At 37.8% G+C, this 14,052-nt stretch overlaps 1 protein-coding gene across 12 annotated transcripts in view; it reads right to left on the reverse strand.

Moving 5' to 3' along the window:
- Positions 1–14,052, reverse strand: part of MAP2 (microtubule-associated protein 2) — a 172,174-nt gene that overhangs the window by 104,260 nt on the left and 53,862 nt on the right. For 4 of the 12 annotated variants that reach the window (XM_005874193.2, XM_014546064.1, XM_014546063.1 and 1 more), the window contains exons 1-2: positions 11,502–11,833; positions 11,162–11,229 (exon numbers count right to left, since the gene is read on the reverse strand). The gene's annotated coding sequence lies outside the window, so the exon portion shown is untranslated. Of the gene's footprint in view, positions 1–11,161; positions 11,230–11,501; positions 11,835–14,052 lie in introns of those variants that run through there. The other 8 variants (XM_005874199.2, XM_014546059.1, XM_005874194.2 and 5 more) reach the window with 6 other exon arrangements.

Raw genomic sequence — 14,052 nt, forward strand, 5'->3', positions numbered from 1 at the left:
ACTTAGCTCCTTTAGCTAAGCTCCTCTGACCCCCAATGCCTTTCAAATTTTCGTCTCGGACTCTTTATTAGTCTCTGGATTCCTATGTCTTCTATGCACAGCCCCTTCTCCAGATTCCTGAACCCTTCTAGATGCTGGGACAAGAACCCCGGCACTCCTGCATTTGCCCACATCGCTCACCACCACGTGGACCTCACACATCATGGACTAATGGACTGCAACTAGCCTAACGCTAAACCGGACCCAGTTCCAACACGGAATGGAAACTCTGGACACTGGCTTTGCTTCTAGCTCTACTGGATCCCCAGCTGCACCTCTTCCAGGACTGGATTAAGGGAAATGGGACTTCACAAATGCAGGGATGTAATTCCACACAAGTAAAAAACACTCATCCTCCCGTGCCCGTCTCAGAAAATTCATATTCTCAAGATATCGTAAGGACCCAACTCCCAGGACCCAGTGGGGAGGGGGCTACCTCACTTTGACCAATAACAGTAAGACATGCCGGTACTATGGCTTATCTCCAGATTTACATTTATTTGTTACTCTAGTCTTATATGTAACGATAGCTTACATTTATAGTCTATTTTTCTAGCTTACCACATGCATTCATATGTTCCATCTCAACACAAAATCAGTTATTATCTGTATTTTATAAAAAAGAGGGCAGAGGACAAAGAAGTAATTTTTCCATCTAGCTAGTAAATAGTAGAGGTAGAACAATATAATCAGTGCAAAAGAATGCAATGCAAACATATATTGATATTGATGTTATTGAAAATCATAGTGAAGAAAATTAAACATCGTCATTGATGGAAGAGTTACACATAATTCTTTCTCTAAATTATCATTAAAATGATTTTTTGAATGTTGGGAAAGAATGACTTAACAAAAATACTAAAGCTATTCTACAAGTCAGAATGCAGACGGGCTGAGACAGAAAGAGAGAAAAAAAAGAAGGAAACTGCTGGTAGGAGTACATCATTGAATAGCAACTTTCTCAAAGAAACCTGGAAAAACTCCAAACTTAGAGTCATCAAGTAGAGGCCAAGGGGAATGGAGGATCAATATCAGGGCAATTCATTCAGAACATATTCACGGGGACCCTCTCTTCTTTGTCTCCCTTGCTACTATATTTTCGGCCAACAGGAGAAGATTTGCCCTCAAGGGTGAAAACAAGAACTAGTCTTTAGTGAAAGTTGGTGATCAGTTTTGAAACCTGGTCTAGTCTAGGTAAATGGGTGCAGACTTAAAACCCATGTGGAACTGTGAGCATCCTAACCTGCTCCCTTGTTGGTTCCACCTCCATGCTCCTCTGGATGGCTGCTTCCTGAGACTCTGCCAATTCCCAGGCCTGCGGTCACAGTGAGCGGGCACACAGACCTGCACCTCACAGAGGAAACTTACAACAGCTGCCCACGATCTTCAGCCTAGTTTTTCATGTATAACAAAGCAACAACCCACAACAAAACACCAGCAGCTGAACAACAAAAACACAATCAAAATGTCTCCAGACATTTCCAAAAGACCCCTGGCAGAGGGAGTCAATTGCTCCTGGTTAAGACTAACTGGTATAGGGCTTAGTTTTGGGCCCAGACAGACCTGGCTTTTACTTCAAGCACCACCAATTATTAGCTATTTATCTTTGGGAAATATACTTAACTTCACTCAAACTCATCTCCTCTTCTGTGAAATGGAAATAAAAAACTATTTTGCAGGGTTTTATCTTCCTCCTCCTTGGCCTTCTTTCTTTTTAAACAAGCATGTGAGATAATTTAGGTACCTGGCACATAATATGCATTAAATAAATACGAGCTATTATTATTTTCATTGTAATTTTAGTAATGGTGATGAGGAAGAGCAGAGAAGCCTGTGGAGTGGAGAGTATGTGCCAAGGGTTAGCAAGAGATAAGAAGTCCGTGTATCCTTGAATGCTTGGGTGAGGAGGCTGGTTATGCTCCAGAATGGCACTCTTCAATAAAACACTGTGATTATGGCCCAGCTGGCATGGCTTAATGGTTAAGCATTGACCTAGGAACCAGGAGGTCACAGTTCAATTCCCGGTCAGGGCATATGCCCAGGTTGTGGGTTTGATCCCCAGTATGTCAGCCAATCTCATCATTGATGTTTCTAGCTCTCTTTCTCTCTCCCTTCCTCTCTCTCTAAAAATCAATAAAAACATATTTTAAAAAATAAAACACTGTATAGAAATGTACTATAACATAGTATGTAATGTTCTATGAAAAGAATATGGCTATGGAGCACTTAAAATGTGGCTAGTACAATTAAGAAAATGAAATATTATTTTTTGTTTTAAAAAATTTAAACTTAAATAGTTGCACAGAGCTAGGTGCTACCATATTTATTGACCAGCACAGCCCATGGGAGTAAATGAGAATCACTGAGGGGAAATAACAAAGAAGAATGTTACACTTTGGGAGATTAATGGGGTGATGGTGTTCAGGGCAGGGATAGTTGATAAAAGCATTTCTGTTACCCTGGCATGATATAATGAGAGCCTGGATGAGGCTGGTGGAAAGGGGAATTTGAAGAAGAAATAGGCCACCACGAGAATGACCTCAGGGGACCCATTCCTATGGGTGTCTGCATTGAAACCCTAACCTCAACCTGACTCTACTCAGGGACCTCTGAGGTGGTTGTTTTCTTTAGTATGCTACCCTTCCATCTATATCTGAGATCAGCACTGGGATTCACAGCTTCCAGCTCAAAGTTCTTCTTGATAAGCTCTTACACTAATAGGTAAATCACAATGCCTGCTTTTAAAAATGTTTCTCCAAAAACCTGATTTTCTACCGCTAGAATAATTTTCTTTGCTATCCTGGTTTCTTGCCGAGTTATTTACCACTTGCTTAAAATTGTGTGAAACTTATAACTAAGCAATGGATTCTTATTATTAATCTATCCCTCCATCCAATGCTTTCAAGCCAGTTAAGATTACATGTTCTGTGATGTATCTAGCCTTATCTCCTTTTCATATTGCACCATTTCAGTAGTAACTGTTATTTTTACTAGTATTTAACTGAGCTCCTGGCCACACTATTCTAGGACTCTAGATGCAGGAGTCTTTTGGGTGAGCAGGGCAATCCATTTAGTGAAGATCATGGCTACCTTGGAATTGCTTCTTTACTTTAGCAATAAAGTGCATTATTAAAATAGTCCAGAGTTGGAACAATATAGTCATGTATCTGTTTGAATGTGCGGTAGTTCAAAGTAAAGGCTTTGGGTCAGAACAAGCACATGAGCTACAGGTTTACCATTTTTCTAGTGGGGTGACTTAGGAAGGTCATTTGCAGTCTTCTAACTTCAGTTTTGTCATCTGTAATAAACAAGAGCTGCTATTCCATTCCAGAGATTGCTGTGAGCTTTGGGATGTCAGGAACTAGAAAATGCATTCTATGACTTAAAAAGAATTCTTTATTTTTCTCAAAGTCTAAATGGTTTCATTATTCCAACAACTTTATAATCCTAAGTCCACAACCTGAGTCGTTTTGTGAGCATAATATGCAACGCAGAACTAAACTGCATGCACACATTAAGCTACATATTACATTTATTATTTCCCTTTGACACACTGGACTATCCATCAAATTGTAGTGGGAAAGCACAGCAGTCTGACCAGAGATATATGAGTTTCACAGGACCATGAGTTCTAAGCAGAAATTTCAATTATTTTTTTCATTGTTAGATCTCAAGTACGAATGTGATCTTGTAAAGTCAGTAATTTTAGGGCTTTCTGTCCCCACTATTAAAAATATAGGCAGTCTATTTATGTGTGTGTGTTTTTAATTCTAGAATATCACAAGTTCACTGCAATATCCTCAAAATCATGCCAACCAATTGCTCTTAGGCATTGTGTGAAGAGAATCCTTAATGTCTCTGTGTTGTATCTTATTCTGTTTACACAACTATGAACTCTTACCACAAAAAAGTCTTACAGTAAGCAAGAAAAAAAAATTTAAAGGAAATTAAATATAAACATTGTTAACCTCGGAAATAAAACATAAGATCTTCCTGGAAAGAAACATCATTTCCTAAATTCTTACACAATGTGAAGAAATATATTTTGGTTCTAATGTGTTCAGTGGAGTAGCTTTAATTTAACAACTGCCAGATGTGGATCAAGGTCCTTTCAACTGCTTTAAATGGTCATAATCCAGAGTCATTAACACCAGGAGAGAATCTGAAGACAGGTTAATTCAAACCATCTGAGGCAGACCCAAATGAAATCCACAAAAAAGAGAATTGATTTAGACAATTTTTTTGAGAGGGAGAATTTCTGCCAGAAATTATCTTGTGCTACTCTAAGACTTAACGATTGAACAAATGGCTAAAGGGCATAGACATGGTATCCAAATTCTGGAAATTTTAACCATTGTGGTTTGATAATGCAAAGAAGACTAGCACTGTCCATTGAGGAAAGACTAGAGTTACATACACTTACACACACACACACACACACACACACACACACACACACCACTCATTGTCTTAGCTTCAATTTGGCATATGTATCAAAGGCATTTTCTATGTAGACAACATAGGAAGTACGTACTAAGATGTCTATGACACACTTCTCTCCTCGAGGACATTTCCTAAATGTTCTCCTTGAAGAAATGTGGTTATCAACTTAAGTTGACTTCTGTTCATATGAAAACAAATTTTATATTTCACTAGAATTTTTAATTTAAAGTTCCTAATGACACTGCTCATGCCTATGTGGCTGTTTAAATAAACACCAAATTACAAAATGATAGTGCCAAGGTCCAGAGATCTAGACCTAGAGATAGAACCAGCCCTTTAAACAAAGGATAAATATTGTTAAGCATAAGGACATCACAGATGTTTCATATGCACTTAAGCTGTTTTCCTTGATGGATGAGTGAGCCATATTTATTAAATTTCTTATTTTCTTAGATATTTACAGCTTCAAATTGTGGTGTGGGAGGAATCAAACCAGTAAATGCTCCCATGTTCCTGTAGCTACAAAGGAGCACTGAGAGTTAGAGCCTAGCAGTGGAGGCAGAAAGACAACACCCCCGCCAGACAGAATCTATCCAGACTTTTTGTGAACACAGCCCCCCTGAACATCCTAATCATCATTCTTCCTTCAGAAGCATGCAGGTGCTGCCATCAACCAAAAGAGTCCTGCAAAAAGAAATTATTCTGTTGGAGAAAATGCATTTCTTTTTTTTTATTTTTTTTATTTTTTTATTGATTAAGATATTACATATGTGTCCTTATCCCCACGTTACCCCCTATTCCCCCCACTCATGCCCTCACCCCCCTGTTGTCTGGATGGAACTGAAGAGCATTATGCTAAGTGAAATAAGCCAGTCAGAGAAATATAAATATCACATGATCTCACTCATTTGTGGAATATAATGAACAACATAAACTGATGAACAGAAACAGATCCAGAGACAGAGAAGCGTCGATCAGACCATCAAACCTCAGAGGGAAGGTAGGGGAGGGTGGGGGTAAGAGGGAGAGATCAACCAAAGGACTTGTATGCATGCATATAGGCCTAACCAATGGACACAGACACCAGGGGGGTGAGGGCATGAGTGGGGGAGTAGGAGGCAATGGGGGGATAAGGACACACATGTAATACCTTAATCATAAAGAAAAAATTTAAAAATAAAAATAAATAAATAGCTCAAAAAAAAAAAAAAAAGATGTGAGTGGCCAGAAGACGGGATGTGGAAACCGGGAAGCTTCACGACTAAACACAGAGGAACATGAGAGATGTCAGGAGCATGGAGGCCAGAGACGTTAGCAGGCCAGTACTATGCTGAACATCCAGGCAGAGAGGAGGCAAAAAGTCCAAAGAAATAATGAGGCAGGCAACAGAACTGAAGTTAAGAAATGGGCACAGAAAGAATTTTGTGCAATCGCATCCCCAAATCTGAGCCACAAGAATGCTTTATATGGCATAATAAACATTGAGCATGAGCAGAAAGAATGAAATGTCCGTCGCTCATTAGGGCTGGTTTAATGGATCTTTCATAAAACAACTGGCTGGAATAAAAATAACTCAGAAGAGGAAGAATTCTCTCTCTCACCACCCAAGAGGCTGACAAGTATTAGTACCTATTGATGCACAAAGAGAAGGGCTCACATTTGACTTGCTCATAACGAATTCTCCAATCATTTCTAATTTTTCTTGTCTGGACATTTGCCTTCCAAACTCTAATCAAAGCCTGGTCCACAGTCCAGCAACATCAACATCATCTGGGAGCTTGTTAAAGAATCTCAGACCTTTCCTCACATCTACTGATTCTGAATCCGTATTTTAATAAGATCTCAGTTGATTCCTCACTGCTGTAAGGTTTGCAAAGCCTATCTCCCAGCATCTATTCTTACCTCTTTATCACCTGCTTTCTGCACAGCTGCCTGAGTAATCTTTTCATTTAATTTGTTTACCCACTGATTATTCCCTCCTCTAGAAGGAAAGTTCCATGAGGGCAGGAAAAGGGCATGAATTTGCCCCACTACTTCAGTCAGCACGTACTGACCTTCTACTGTGTACTAGGCAGTCTGCTAGAGAGCAGGATGCAATAAAAATAAAGGAGGGCTTCTTTCCTCAAGTAGCTTTTAGCTACCTTTTTCCTTTCATGTTTCCAGTTATCAAATTCAAACCTTAGAGTCACCATTGAGTCCTTCTTCTATTCATTCCTCCTTCCAGTCAATAACTGGCTATTCTCTCTATATAAATTTAAGCTAAAAAAACATCTCTCATTGCCATGGCCCCTTTTTTTATACCCACCATCAATGCCCTCTTTGAGCCTTCATTTTTTCCCGAATTATCCTATGACAGCTTTCAACATGCTCTCACACACAACTCTAATTTATCTCACATAGCTATACAAAAAAAGTCATCTGAAAATGCAGTTGAGATCATAATGGTCTCTTATTCAATATACACTCAATGGCTTTCCATTGAATATAGATTGAAAAAACCTCCTGAACTTGGCATTTAAGATCACTTTACAATGTATTAGATTAAACTGAATTAAATTTTTATTTTGCACCCTAGCTGGTTTGGCTCAGTGGATAGAGCACCAGCCTGTAAACTGAAGGGTCCTGGCTTCGATTCCAGTCAAGGGCACATGCCCAGGTTGCGAACTCGATCCCAGTAGGGGGCTTGCAGGTGGCAGCCTATCAATGATTCTCATCATTAATGTTTCTATCTTTCTCCTCTCCCTTCCTCTCTGAAATCAATAAAAAAATAATATTAAAATTTTTATTTTATTTTGTAGTTCAAAAGGGTAGAATATTATCCATTTCATATGGTACAACCTAATAGTATGTATCTACCTTCCCATCCTTATCTATTAAGATTCCCCTTCTGCCTGCACTCTATCTAGAATACAAATGAAATTAGTCGATGCCTGCCAAGCATGTTCACTTCCTTTGGTTCCTTTGCTAATGTTTGTTCTTCCCGAAGCTCCTCCATACATTATCTCTCCCTGAATACTTCTATTCATCCTAGTTCCATCTCAACAGACTCATCCTCCATGATGTGTTTCCTGTTGAGTCCCTTCTCAATTGTTAGTAATCCTGCCATGCAATGAAGTCCCTTAAGAAATTATTCATGTGTCTCTTACATTACCAATGAGCATTGGTGCTGCTTCCTTGACTTATTCTGCTGTACCCACTGAGCTCCAAAAGTGTTTTGTTGTATATACTCCTTTGCAAGTAGAACATCTTAACACATATTTGTGTAATTGGTAGTGCCCTTGGTTAGTAAGTTTTACTTAAGGTTGAATGTGTTAACTGTTCATGATACTGTTCCCTGCTTTTTTATTATTTTGGCCATTTGAAACTTCTGTCATTAGTTAAATTAAAAAAAACAACTTTGCATGATATGGTATCTGTTATGCTATTTAGCAACAGAATTCTCTGGCTAATTTTTTTCATATAGATTACGCAATTCAGTAATGCAACTTCATTGTAATGACATAGGAAATGCTTTATTAATTCATTTACTTTAAAATTTCCTGATATTCCTCCTAAAAGAATAAAGTTTCTTGGGTCAAATATATATTAAAATAAACAATGTATCAGAGCTTGAATAAAGAATAAAGTTTCTTGGGTCAAATAGAAATATATATTAAAATAAACAATGTATCAGAGCTTGAATATTACAATGATGTCTTTAAAGATTTATTTACTTCTACATTATGTATATAAAAACAAGAATCTATAAGCATGGTATTTTAACCTTCTTGCAGCAACATATAAACCATGTACATAAATAAAACATTAAAACAATCACTATAAGCCAAAAATTTACTGGAAAAAATGTAGTATGTTGTGGTTAATATAAAAGACTTTGGGCCAGACTTGTGTTGATCATCCGATTGGAGTCTCAGTTCATTCATTTGCAAAATGGAGACCATACCCACTTCCCAGGATTGTAGTGAGAGTTAAAACGAGACAACATGTGTTAAGGGCTTAGAATATTATCTGGCACATAGTCAACAAGAAACTATAGTTTTATTAATAGAGATAAAGGACAACAAGCACGACTTCTCTAAAGCTATTATGATTCTAGACGTTTCTTTAGAGATTCCTTAAATATATATGTATAAAGTGATGTCATACTGAACTAGTCCATAATGAGCAAGAAAGTGTTCAGGAAGACTATGACATCATTTCTAGTGTTGCATCTACAAAGAGAGAGAGAGGAGGGCCTCCTCCCCTGTGCTGCAGCAAAATCTTGGCTGAAGCCATGAAGAGCAATAAACAATGTCAAGCCTGGGAATATTTAGGAAGTGTCCATAAAGCAACACTCATGCTGCAGTTTGGCATCGTTCCCCTAGCTGGTGAAAGTGAAAGGGACATTTAAAAAATTCTTTCCATCTTAACCTAAAACCAGAAAAATCCTTTTCTATGGAGCCTGGAGACATTTTCAGACATGGTTTGGCTGCTTTTTTACCTGGTAATATCTAATTAATTACCATAAATTAGGGATTTATTATGAATATTTTAGGTAACTAAAAAACAAGATTACAGTGTGCAACCTTATGAAAAACAAGAACAGAAAAGTAATGAGGAAAAATGCAGGTTTTCCCAGCAAATTTATTTGTATATCAAATAATTAAATCAGTAGTTATTTAACTACTGTGGTCAAGGCGTTATGCTATGAGCTGAAGGTACAGTGAAAAATCAGTAAAGGAATTTAATGGTAAAACTAATGCCCAGATGTTGGTTAGAAAAGCCATGATACAGATCCCCAACTCTTTTAGAGTCCAGTAGTCAAATTCTACTCTGATTTGACAATATAAGAGACTATTTGAATGAACTCTGGTTTATTACACAAAATATATCAACACCTAGATGAATTTTTAAATGGTGCTAGAAAATTTAGGGACCAAGATGCTCTTGGTAAGGTAATAAATATGCCACTTCTCTAGTTCCAGGTCTTCTTGACAATACAGTAAAGATTTCTTTTTGGTGGATAATTAGTAATTTCATCCTTTTCCAATTCATGTAAATACCCCAGAGTTCAAAATTAATATAATGACTTCCTAAATGAGTCTCAAAATTAGGAAACAGATTTTCATATGAAATATATACTGTATGGATTTAGTTAGACGGGAAAATACCAAATAGAGGGTTGTGGTTGTTTTCACCAAAGATAAAATTTTTTCACTTACTCTGAGTGAAACCTAACAAGAAAGTATGATCCCAAGGCTTTTACAATATTCAGGAGAAATTGCATGTCCTGTTTGGGGATTTCATACATGATTCCTGAGTAATTTCTGAAGAAAAAGTGCAATATATTTTATCTACCTCTGAATACACGAGATGAACCTAACAGACTAGTCTATTAGATTTTGTTCAGTATCTGAAATAATGCAATTTCCCCTTTTTAGAGCACAGTGGTTTATTTTAACAAATTCATTCTCTTGTGCAAAAATATTATATGATGCTGCCTACACTCTGGAAGGGGGGTGACAGAGACATCTGCCCCTTCCCCCTCTCCCACAATAACCACCCACAGAAGCAAGGCTCTTACTGTTTGTGGAATGAATAAATTAAGGTTCTCATAATTACACATTGCAGAGAAAATTAAAGAAGGACAACGCATTAGTCTCCTTCAACTGCTACAAATATTCATGCTCACAGGTAAATACTCACAGACTTCTAGTATTTCAGCATCAGTAGTTGAATGTTAGCCATTTTTAAAGTATAGCTAAAAAAAAACTGACCTTACTGCGTAAAATATTTTGGGCCAGAGTCTGAGGGGAAATACTGTGTGAATGCAAAGAAAAGGCTTTACTGACGTTATTGATCATCTTCTCATCAAGGCAGAAATGTCTTCCATTTTTTTAAAGCCAAATTACAAATAAAGGTTTTATTGACGTGGGTATACATTAAAGTCAAAGATCACCTTAAGGAATTAAAGAAAAGGTAATACCCATACTCGTCATCTCCAATCTGTATGTATCCTGATGCTGAATTTGAAAATTAATATTTTTCCGGTAAGGCATAAGGCCCGAGAATAATGGATTCAACTGCTTTCATGGCAAGAGGAATGATCACTTTCTTATGCTGTCAATGCCAAATATAGTGTATGTAAAATCAGTTCTTAATACCTAACAACCTCGGGTTTTGAATATATCTGTTGCTAAACCATCCGTGAATAAATTACAGTCTTTTATTCACAAAACCCAACGATACTGAGTCATTCCTGGGCTTTCGTCTCTAGCACCCATTCTATTTGGGAAAGAACAGCCATTTCATTTAGCCACTTAAAAAAATCACTTCTTAGCAAGATTTCCTCAAATAAAATCAGTCTATTTCTCTTAAATTCAAACTATTGCACTTTCAGTAAGATAGGGAATTTTGCATATTTTTAGCCATTATAGTGATAAAAATCCAACAATAAGTCAGACATACTAATATCTGTAATAACTTGCAACACAGGCAAAAGACACAATTCTTTAGATATCTAATCATAAAATAGCCTTGGAAAATGGCATTCTCCCTAGGAAATCATACATGCTCTAGACAATGATCGACGTAGGCTTAAGGATAAAAGACCAGGCACAGAGAGATTAGTTCAAATAAAAACATTCCAATTCCTCCTTGATTTTCCCTCATTTAAACATATAAATGAAACATGTGGTACCTTTTAATTTTCTGAATGAGTGGCTCCCAATCAATGCTTCCTCGGTTACAGACAACAAACTGAAGAATCTACCGAAACAAAACAAAAGGAAAAAAACACATATATAGATTTGTTAACTAAATATTGAAAATTATAACTCACCAGTAAGCAAATGCATTCTTTACATCCAGACAATAAGTCTGTCTTGAGATCTGTAGTACAAACAATGCAGCACTTGAATTTTTAGAAAGCTCGGTAATGAATTTAAAGCATTTTACTCTGACACCACATCAAGCAGATTCTTTGGAAAACAGATGAGAAATAAAACAAAATTAAAAATGTAAACACCCCAGACCATTACCAGCGTGTATGGCGCGATATCACCCAGTCTAGCCTCTGAGGATGGCTGCGGAGTCCTTCTCCCTGAGCAGCATCTCCACACGCTGGCTCTGGCTCTCTAGCTCCAGACACACTGCAGTCTGCAAGCCACCAGCTCCTGTGTGTGTGTGTGTGTGTGTGTGTGTGTGTGTGTGTGTGTGTGTGTCAGGGAAAGGGGAGCTGCAAATTAGAAAACGTCCCCGCAGTGGCGAAAAGGAAAATAAGGCGAGTGGGAGAGAGAGAGAACGCGCACTAGCCTCAGAATTTTCGAGAATGATGACAAGCCACCCAGCTCCGCCATCATTCACTGACAATAAGGTGCAGCAGCCCTGGCTTATGATTCAGTGGTTTGCCATAGGGGCTGCTGGTACCAAATGCCTGACAGGCATTTTAATTGCCTCCATCCAAGTGTGTCCCCCCGAGTCGAGTCTATAAGCCTATGAATGTCATCATCTGGTCTCCTTTGTGTTATTGCCCCACACACACACACACACACACACACACACACACACTGCTTAAACAGACAGTTTTCAGGCATACAGGATTACAAATAAGTTAGGCTCCACAAACTGGATGTGACTCAATGACAGTTTATGAGAATTTTTATTATCTGCATCAATGACAACAGAGATTCTTTGATGTTTTGTCATTGGCAGATAATTAAAATATTTTAAAACTGAGGATTGCATATTGCTTATTTATATTCCAAAATAAATAACCATGCTCATTAGAAAAATGTATACACTTATGTATATTTTCCTATGAAAAAATCAGTCCCCTTGTAACTGTGATAATTATGCACTTGGAAATGTCTTCCTTACAAGGAGGAATGCAAAAAAAACAAAACAAAATAAAACCAAAAAAAAAAAACCCCAGAGGATTGGGAAACCAAGGTTGACGTGTGATTTCTGTGGGCAATCCATTTTATTTCATTTATACACAAAAGCAAAAGGAGCTGGCAACCAGCTTGAATCCTGGGACTTTACAGTCCCTGAGGCCAAGGCAGGGAATTGAATCTGGCATAATCAGTATCCCTTTTATGTTAGCAAGTGAAATTAACAGTTGAATATCCCTATTTTACAGTGCCCCTTACGTAGGGTGGTTAAGTGTGGAATAATTCTCTGCATTTACTTCCTGGACAAAAGGAATGAAAAAATGTTAATAAATTAATTAATTTTTGCAGCATTGCTAGCTCCCTGCATCAGTGAATAAAGCAAATTCAATGTGTACCAAAAGGGCTGGCTGTCACCATGGTTACTGGAAACAGAGAGTATAGAGAAAAATAAGGTGATGATAGATAAAAGAGAAAAAGACTATAGTGGAGGAAATTTAGAGACCTTTGATATGCTTCATTCTTTTCCTTCTGGAAAGAATTGTCTCAGATTCATACTACATTTTGAATGCATTATGATGAATTTGCTTTCCCCATTAGCCACCTTTCTTCTGCATTTTTGATCACTAGCTAATTTTGCTTTCATAATTATACAAATTATGGTTCTTCTGTATGAGATAGGTCCTGCTACTCCATGCCTCTGTCTATCCTGAATTCATGAACACCCCTCAGCCTATTCCACACCCTTTGTTTCATAGGTGAGAAAGCTGAGGCCCAGGGAGTCTGACCAAGGTCACGGAGCTGAGTAGAGATCCAACAGAGACACCATCCCAGTTTCCTGACTCAGGCCCCCTGCTTTTCTTCTCTCACTGAGTGGCTTTCTTTCCATGCTATCTCCCATTCTGTTTGTAAGCAAAACAGATTCTAGAAACATCGTTTGTGTTTGATTTTGTAATGCTTCTTTTATTGGCTAAAGCAGAACTAGTTTTGCTTAATATCTGTGCTGTAATAATGAGGTCTGAAGAATGTGGGGTGATTATGTCACCGCTTTCCTTTCATTTCCAGTCTGGCAATCAGATGAATCAAGCATGATTGCCCTTCTGTGAACCTATCTTGTTGAACTTGAACTTAATGATCATATCCTAGGAATGCTATCATCCCTGGCATCATTCTCCCTGCGGGCATGAAGTTGAGCAATCGCATCAGAAAAGATGAAATACTGCACATTTGGGACAACATGGATGAATCTTGAGAATATCATGCTAAGCAAAGTAAGTCAGACAGAAAAAGTCCAGAACCATATGATTTCACTCACATGTGGAATATAAAGCTGAAAGCAACAAACAAACAAAAACTCACAGACACAGACAACAGTATGGTGGTTATCCTAGGAGAAAAGGGGGTGGGGAGGTAGAAGAGGGTAATGGGAGTCAAATATATGGTGACAGAAGGAGACTTGACTTTGGGTGGTGCACACACAATGCAATACACAGATGATGTATTATAGAACTGTATACTTGAAACCTATATAGTTTTATTAACCTACTTACCCCCATACATTTAATAAAACTTTTAAAAGGGAAATTGGACACGAATTGAGTTGGCCTCCCAAGGTTCCTTCTAGTTATAAACAATGTGAACCTTCTTGGGATTACCCAAAATAATGAAGCCAGAAAATTGGAAGTAAAATTAAAATAATAAT

Source organism: Myotis brandtii, unplaced genomic scaffold (genome assembly GCF_000412655.1).
Source record: "Myotis brandtii unplaced genomic scaffold, ASM41265v1 scaffold43, whole genome shotgun sequence".
Lineage (NCBI taxonomy): Eukaryota > Metazoa > Chordata > Mammalia > Chiroptera > Vespertilionidae > Myotis > Myotis brandtii.